We start from the raw sequence: 9066 nt of genomic DNA, 5'->3' as shown, positions 1-9066 counted from the left end.
TCTTCCATACTTCCTGACTGATTTTCTTACTTAATCCGTAGCAAACATTAATACTGTGACTCTTTTCTCACTTTCATTGAAGAACTCCTGCATGTAAAAACGATAAAATATACTATAATACAACCAAACCAAACCAAACCAAACCAAACACTAAAAACTAGCGATTTAAGGTACACAGAACTTGAAGAATAAATACGTTCTACAAAATAACTGGATGAAACATGAATAATATTTTCAAAATAACTGGATTCGACGTAAAATAATCCGAAAAGGGTTAATATGCCTTAAAAAACACAAACCAAAGTCTAATAGATAAGATCTACTTGACAATATTTCTAACTATTCCATAGCTTTAATTGTAATCTCAATTATTAAATCCTTTCTCTCTGATAGGCTTACATAAGTTGTCCTCGATGGCAGAAATCAGAAGTCCATAGTATCATTGCTAGCGTTCCTCTGTGTTCCATACTCGACTGAAGTTCCTTGGTCTTTATGAAAAATCTCATAAACCACACTCTTAGACTATTACTAGATATTTATGCAAATGACACCACAATCTATGGCAAAAGTGTAATTGCCAGAAATGACCAAGATCTTTCTGATTCCATCTCTTCTGATTTTAAGCATATAGTGCAATGGGGAAAATGTGGTTGGTTTATTTAATATATCTAAAACCAAACTTCTCTCATTTCGCTATAATCGTTCACCATCATCCAATTGAAATTGGCTCTCGTCTTGGCGAAGAATCATGTTTGGCATGTTTCCGGGACTGTCATTCGCTGTGATCTGAAATGGAATATATACATTAAATCAGTTGTAAAAGGCTTGTCTCTGCTCAATCGATATTTTCATGCTGTGTGCTCGGCTGAGCTCTAATCTACCGCCAACCCTTGCTTAAATTTTACAAGAAACACTATAGTAGCTTCAAACACGATTAATAACTTCCCCCATTCTCTATCTGTGCCTAAATTTAAACGCAGATTCCATGTACAAAGCTCTTTTTCCTAAAAGCCAAAATAAAAGACACTGTATTAAAAATTGAACTATACGTAGATATATATATATATATATATATATATATATATATATATATATATATGATTGTGTACACATATGTATATATAAATATATATGTATATATTATACATATATATATATATAAAGAGAGAGACGAAATATAGTAAACAGACATCAAAACAGAAGACACACATACAGAACACACACACACACAAACACACACACACACACACACATATATATATATATATATATATATATATATATATATATATATATGCACTAGTTGTATACACCCGACATTGCCATTTAGAAAATATTTGTGGTTGAATGGTTTAGTCACATACTATTTCAGATACATTAAATATCCTAATTTCTTAGAATTTGTCTGAAAGTGAAACGCATTTGTTAGATACAAGAATCAAACACACCCAGTTATTTCTAGAAAAATCGTTCTCACAACTTCAATAAATAAACTTATTTGCGTTTCTAAAGGCAACTAGTGTCGGCTAATAATAATAATTTAAATTAAATAAATTTTAAATATAAACTATATTTAAAATAAATTTAATAATCAGTTTCAAACAATATTTCTAAATAGAACAGTTAAACTATTCTCTAACAACTACAACACATTACATAGACCTAATTATTAAAGGGTTTTATTTATAATATACAAATGAAGTTACTTCTTTTTTAATTAAGATTTCAATTGCGTAAATACTATATATATATATATATATATATATATATATATATATATATATATATATATATATATATATATATAATTCAGGATGTGTGTTAAGACAATTATCAACCTACATAGTCAACGAATATTTAATGACATATGTGAAATTTGGTATATAGTTTATTCAGTCATGTGAAAAAATTTTTGAACGAATATTTAATGACATATGTAAAATTTGGTATATAGTTTATTCCGTCATGTGAAAAATTTTATAATTGCTATTCATCCGAACAAAAGAGTTGTTAATGTCAAAATTGAAAAATTAGTACGTGGGGATCATCGGATATTTACCTTGGGCCCTACTGTGTCAAGAATGCGCATGTGTATCAATAATATGACTGGATTCTTACGTTAAGAATAATTAGGTTTAACAGCACTTTTTAAGAATCGTGCTTAGTTGGCCTAATGGTTATCGTACTTGACTTACTGTCTTTAGATTTTGGTTCCGATATAAGCTCGAGTATTTACAAGTAGTGACCTGTTTAAAAAACTTGTATATATATATATATACATATATATATATATATATATGTATATATATAATTTTATATATATAATTTTGGAAAAAAAAGGATTCCAGCAAGTGCTCTATTGTAAAAAATATTCCGAAAATAAAAGCATATTATTCATATTTTTATTTACAGAAAGTGTAGATGGGATATCTAAAATGGTTCCCAATTATCGTTCGAACCGACGGTACTGATGATTTATCCCATCTAAACTTTCTGTAAATAATATATATATATATATACTTTATGCTGTATTAGAGTTGTCCGAACTGTAGTGGGATTAACCAGCATGACCATGATTCGTTAAACTTTGGTATACACTTACTTTGCTGAAAGGATTAGCAATATAGTTAATAAGATTTACTTGTCGATTCCATCGTCTTGTTTCTGGCCATTGACTTCATATCTGTGCTTCGATGCGAGATTAACAAAACAATGGAAGTCGCGCATTGTCTGGAACCGAGCCACAAGTACACAATCGTGCGCAACCAAGCAGAATACACATTTCTCATTTAACACTGGCAGATGTCAAACAGCTATGCCAGCCTCGACACTGAACATCGCACACCTTTTTTTTTACAAATCCAAGATACATCTGCATGAACACATTCGCCAGTCTCTTATGAACACGGAACGATAACGAAATCTTTTATGTACGAATGAAAAGAAACTTCGTCGTTTATCAAATTATAGAAGAAACTAGAACCATTAAAAAACGAAGTGTAAGGAAGACACAAACATTTACATTAATGAGACAATTAGAATATTAAAAAGATCTCTCGGTAGGAATCGATGAGGTAGAGCGTGAATATTTGGTATTAGATAGTATGTTCCTTCTTTGCTAGTCTAAAATCATAAATTTGCGAAAATATATTAAAATTTTATAATTTAAAGTGACCCATCACTACTGTTGAATAATAGTTTAATATTCAAACGTTTTGTTTAATAGAATTAAATACATCTGATTAAATCCCATTCTATTGTCTACATTTATGGCATGTGTGATACTGCCTTGATAATTTGTATAATAAAGACTTCAGTTATAATTATGCATGTTATATGCACATTATATGAATATAATATGGATATTCATGTGCTGTGTTAGTGTCTATCTTACATGGATACGTTATGTTATTTTATACTCAGATTTTTACGAAATTAATGTGTTTTTCCGACGTTCCTACTGATATTACACTATTCAATATATTATTATTATTATTATTATTATTATTATTATCATTATTATTGTTATTATTATTATTATTATCTATATATTAATACGCGTGTCCGTACGGTGTCACGTCATCATCATCGCAAACATTAATTAATGAAACGCGTCATCATCATCGCAAACATTAATTAATGTGAATTATCTCCCTTTATTGTTCAATCGTTATTTGTTAAAAATAATTAAACCCTTTTATTTCCCAAAACTTGCCGAACAATATATATATATATCTTTTATTTCCCAAAACTTGCCGAACAATATATATATATATATATATATATATATATGCATATGTGTATATATATATATATGTATATATATATATATATAGTATTTTACTTACATTTTTAACGATCTCTTCTGTTTATTACGTGTAATACGAAACGCTTATTCTTTTTTATTCAGTAATAAATATATTTTTTACATTTAACGTTACCAGTCCGTTTTTCTTTACTGTGCCACTTTATCTTTTTTTTATTTACTTTTGAGTGATCCTTACATAACAAAAAATGTGTTTAGAAATGTTACAAAAGTCAAGAATGACTTTATTAAATAAATCACCAAAGTCACCATTCGCAAATACATTGAGTAACAGTAAACACAGAGTCAAAACATATATTACGTCTTGTTATTATTATTATTATTATTATTATTATTATTATTATTATTATTATTATTATTATTATTATTATTATTATTTAACAGTAGGTTTCACGTTTCTGAATTTGAGATGAGGATTGGTTATTCGTATTATTTGGATGCATCGGACTACTGTTCTCATCTTGAGTGTGATTTTCACAACATTTCTGTCGGTGTAACCTCCAACCATCTACAGGTGTATCTTGTCGACTTCGGGAATGTTTCTGACGAGCTCAATAATTTGGACGGAATTTCGAGCGGAACCCTTTATTTACTTCACGGGGGTAGTGTACTCTTGTTTCGTCAGCCATGAATAGATAGATGGCATTATGGTATGAGGACTCGTGGAACAGTGTTTAGAGTACTTGAAAAAATCAATGGTAAAAAGTGATATTCTCCTGAATGTTGAAGGTTCAATCCTCAATGTCCGCTCGAAATTCCGTCCAAATTCCCAAGTTCGACAAGATACAATCAATTTGCGGTGACGCGCCAACGGAAGGCCCCCAAGCGATGATGAAAAGTGTTCATTTAAAAATAAAATATAAGACTAGCTTGTCAGGTTGACACCTTCCAGCAATCGGAATGGTCCAATTTGTTTATCGCAGATTATTACAGCCTAAAACATGATACCTCCACTTCCCTGCTGAGGACGGAATCGATGAGGGGTAGGAAATTTAAAAGGAATCCAAACTGTCGTTAACCCATCTGGTCCATCTAGGGTTGCTCTGGTCTTATCGGTGAAAAGAAAATTTTCAAAGCTGGTTTTCATGTATTTCTGCGCCCAGACCAAACGTTTTTCCTTATGAGTTTGGTTTAAAACAGGTTTTTCTATGGGTTAATGCTTCTTTCAATTTCGTTTAAGACATTGCAGCGTGTCTTTCTTGACAACGAAAATATTCCAGCTTTGTCAAATATAGCAGCATTGTTGCTACCCGGCTGCTGGATAAGTTGATAGCGATTTTTTCTAACATCACGAGCAGAAGTCGACTTTGTGTTTTTGTCCTTGCTTTGAGGTTAGGATTTTCAAGGAATGAAGGCAATATTCTTCGATCTTTTCCAAGCTTCCTGCCGAGATCGACGAGAGATAAACCATCTGCAAGGTCTGCAACAGTACGTTTCTTTTCACTAATTGTTAATCGATCCTTTCTAGCAATTTTGGGAGATCTGTAATGAAGTGATGCACACTAAAAATTACCAGACAATAGAAAAATTAGCATCATTTTCAAAATATTTGTTCAAATTTCACAAAAATCAGGGAAATGCTCCACATTGTTATGCTCCTCCAGTGTTATAAATAATTTTACTTCTCTGCGTTTCGTAACAACTTCAAAATGAAAAAAAAATATTGTCATGCAATATAGTAATACACAGGGTTTATATATATATATATATATATATATATATATATATATATATAATATAATATAAAATAAAATATATTTTATCTTATTGCTCTGTTTACCACATTGAGCTCTCATACCCAGATTTCCTCTGGATTTATTCCAGTATAACACTATATATATATATATTCCATTATAACACTATATATATATTTATTCCATTATAACACTATATATATATATATATATATATATATATATATATATATATAGAGAGAGAGAGAGAGAGAGAGAGAGAGAGATAAATATACATATATATAGATATATATCATTGAATAAAATAGACATTTTATCCATTTGATCTATTTTTATATCTTTCCCAGCTTGGAAATAACAGCTCAAATTTATGGCAGGAATGGCTGATGTAATGGCCATATTTGTCAGAAGCCAGAGTACTTTACAATCTTTCTAGATTTATCATCAGAGATAGATTAATCTAACTTGTTTTGCACAATATATATATATATGTGTGTGTGTGTATGTGTGCATATATATATATGTATATATATATATATATATATGTACACACACGCACACACACATACATACACACATACAGACACACATACACACATACATACATATATATATATATATATATATATATATATATATATATATATATATATATATATATATATATATATATACCGCGTATAGTTTTTCATTTGTTTATTATATAAATATAGTGTAAAAAAACATTCTTGTTAGACATTGTTTGTTATTTTCACATTTCGACTGATGTAAGCTCCGAACTATTTTAAAGGTGTTTTCGAAAATTCCTGAATATTTCTGTTGAACTTGGGGATTAGCATGGGATTTATACAAGACGCGATATGTACTGATTAACCTTTGTAAAATCTAATTGCAAGTTACATGATTTTGAAGGTTAAAGTTTAAATCCTCAGTACGAGCAACACAAAAAATGCAAATAGCGAATTCTTAGGATTTAAATCTACTCATGGCAGACAGAAACAAGTGCATGACCACGCAGTGAATTCAATAAGCACTTCAGTTAAAATTTTGACAGAAAGTTTCCCAAGTTTTAAATAAAGACTCTTGAGTTCAATACAACACACTTGAAGAAATTCTGAAGTTACATCGACCTAAACGTTGGAGAAAATCACAGGAGGAAAATAGTTGTCGTATGTTTCTAAATTTTACAGATGTGTAAGTAATTTTCGTAAACATTTTCAGTAGACTTTATAACAAAGTTGACAAAGCGTTTCACGAAAAGAAAACCAAAGGTTTAGGTACACAAAGTTTTAAATACACGAAATTTTAGATATACAAGGTTTTAGATATACAAGGTTAAATATATACAAAGTTTTAGATATACAAAGTTTTAGATATACAAGGTTTTAGATATTTCACTGGAAGAAACGGGATTCAATAGGATTGAAAGTCACTGACCGACACTTAATAAGATTAAATAGCAGCAAGCGATTTATTAGTCCAACATAAAACTAAACAGAGATTAATTTCTATATTATTTGCATATTTAGAGGCGTATGGTAATTCAAAGGGTCGTTTTTTAATGTGGAGAAAAGGTACAAAAATAAAAAAAAAATTATCTCAGTTGTGAAGGACAGATCCTCCACCGAAAGAGAACAAGAAATGGAAGTGCAGCATCTGAAGAACAGATACTACACTTTGAGGTATTTATTTGCTCCGCCACTGAGCAAATTAAGCACAAGGCCTATTTTAAATGTGGGGAGTGAAAGGGAAATGGGGACCAACTCCCCGGGGAGTAGAGGAGCTGGATAGTGACAATTGGTATGAAGGGTTACCCGTACATCGACCAAGGTCTTATAGGTGGGGTTTCCCCCACATATGGTCTTTGCTTGCAGTATCTGCCGGAACAGATGGTATTTATTTGCTCCCCCACTGAGCAAATTAGGCACAAGGCCGTTTTTAATGTGAGGTAAAAACCAGCTCCCCTAAAAGTAGGCAAAAAGGGGGGCACTCTGGTTACCAAAAATAATAATTGTCCCAGTATAGAGGGTTTCCCCTCCATTGACTGGTACAAATTATCTTAAGTGCAGCATCTGCCGGAACAGATACTACACTTTGATCTTGGCCAAAAGGCCAAGAAATTGTATTTGTAACGAGATATTTATTTGCTCCCCCACCGACCAAATTAGGCACAAGGCCGATTTTTAATGTGAGGGGTTAAGGAGAAATGGGGACAAAATCTCCGGGGAGTAGGGGAGCTGGATAGTGACAATTGGTATGAAGGGTTGCCCCTACATTGACCAAGGTCTTATATGTGGGGTGGCCCCCACATATGGTCTTTGCTTGCAGTATCTGCCGGACAGATACTACACTTTGATCTTGGCCCGAAGGCCATGTCACGTTCGTGACCAGGTATTTATTTGCTCCCCCACCGAGCAAATTAGGCACAAGACCGATTTTTAATGTGAGGAGTGAAGGGAAAATGGGGACCACCTCCCCAGGGAGTAGGGGAGCTGGATAGTGACAATTGGTATGAAGGGTTTCCTCTATATTGACCAAGGTCTTATATGTGGGGTCGCCCCACATATGGTCTTTGCTTGCAGTATCTGCCGGAACAGATGGTATTTATTTGCTTCCCCACCGAGCAAATTAGGCACAAGGCCGATTTTTAAAGTGAGGAGTGAAGGGGAAATGGGGACCAACTCCCCGGGGAGTAGGGGAGCTGGATAGTGACAATTGGTATGAAGGGTTGCCCCTACATTGACCAAGGTCTGTGGAGTTGCCCCCACATATGGTCTTTGCTAGCAGTATCTGCCGGAACAGATGGTATTTATTTGCTCCCCCACCGAGCAAATTAGGCACAAGGCCAATTTTTAATGTGAGGAGTGAAGGGAGGGGGAAGGGAAAAGGGGACCAGCTCCCGAGAGGTGGGAAATGGGAGCTGGTTAAAGGTCAGGCATGTGGGGTTGCCCCCACATCTGGTCTTTGCTAGTCATAGCTTGCAGTATCTGCCGGAACAGATGGTATTTATTTGCTCCCCCACTGAGCAAATTAGGCACAAGGCCGTTTTTAATGTGAGGTAAAAACCAGCTCCCCTAAAAGTAGGCAAAAAGGGGGCACTCTGGTTACCAAAAATAATAATTGTCCCAGTATAGAGGGTTTCCCCTCCATTGACTGGTACAAATTATCTTAAGTGCAGCATCTGAAGAACAGATGGTATTTATTTGCTCCCCCACTGAGCAAATTAGGCACAAGGCCGTTTTTAATGTGAGGTAAAAACCAGCTCCCCTAAAATGGGTCACTCTGGTTACCAAAAATAATAATTGTCCCAGTATAGAGGGTTTCCCCTCCATTGACTGGTACAAATTATCTTAAGTGCAGCATCTGAAGAACAGATGGTATTTATTTGCTCCCCCACTGAGCAAATTAGGCACAAGGCCGTTTTTAATGTGAGGTAAAAACCAGCTCACCTAAAAGGGGTCACTCTGGTTACCAAAAATAATAATTGTCCCAGTATAGAGGGTTTCCCCTCCATTGACTGGTACAAATTATCTTAAGTGCAGTATC

At 33.3% G+C, this 9066-nt stretch overlaps 1 pseudogene; it reads right to left on the bottom strand.

The window, feature by feature from the left end:
• Positions 1-7496: 7496 nt before the first annotated feature.
• On the bottom strand, positions 7497-7644 carry LOC145296399 (U2 spliceosomal RNA; annotated as a pseudogene).
• Between the last annotated feature and the right edge of the window lie 1422 nt (positions 7645-9066).

This window comes from Euprymna scolopes, chromosome 16 (genome assembly GCF_053919585.1).
Source record: "Euprymna scolopes isolate OS-2025 chromosome 16, ASM5391958v1, whole genome shotgun sequence".
Lineage (NCBI taxonomy): Eukaryota > Metazoa > Mollusca > Cephalopoda > Sepiida > Sepiolidae > Euprymna > Euprymna scolopes.
The sequence above is the reverse complement of the archived record's forward strand: the minus strand, read 5'-3'. Positions and strand labels throughout refer to the sequence as shown.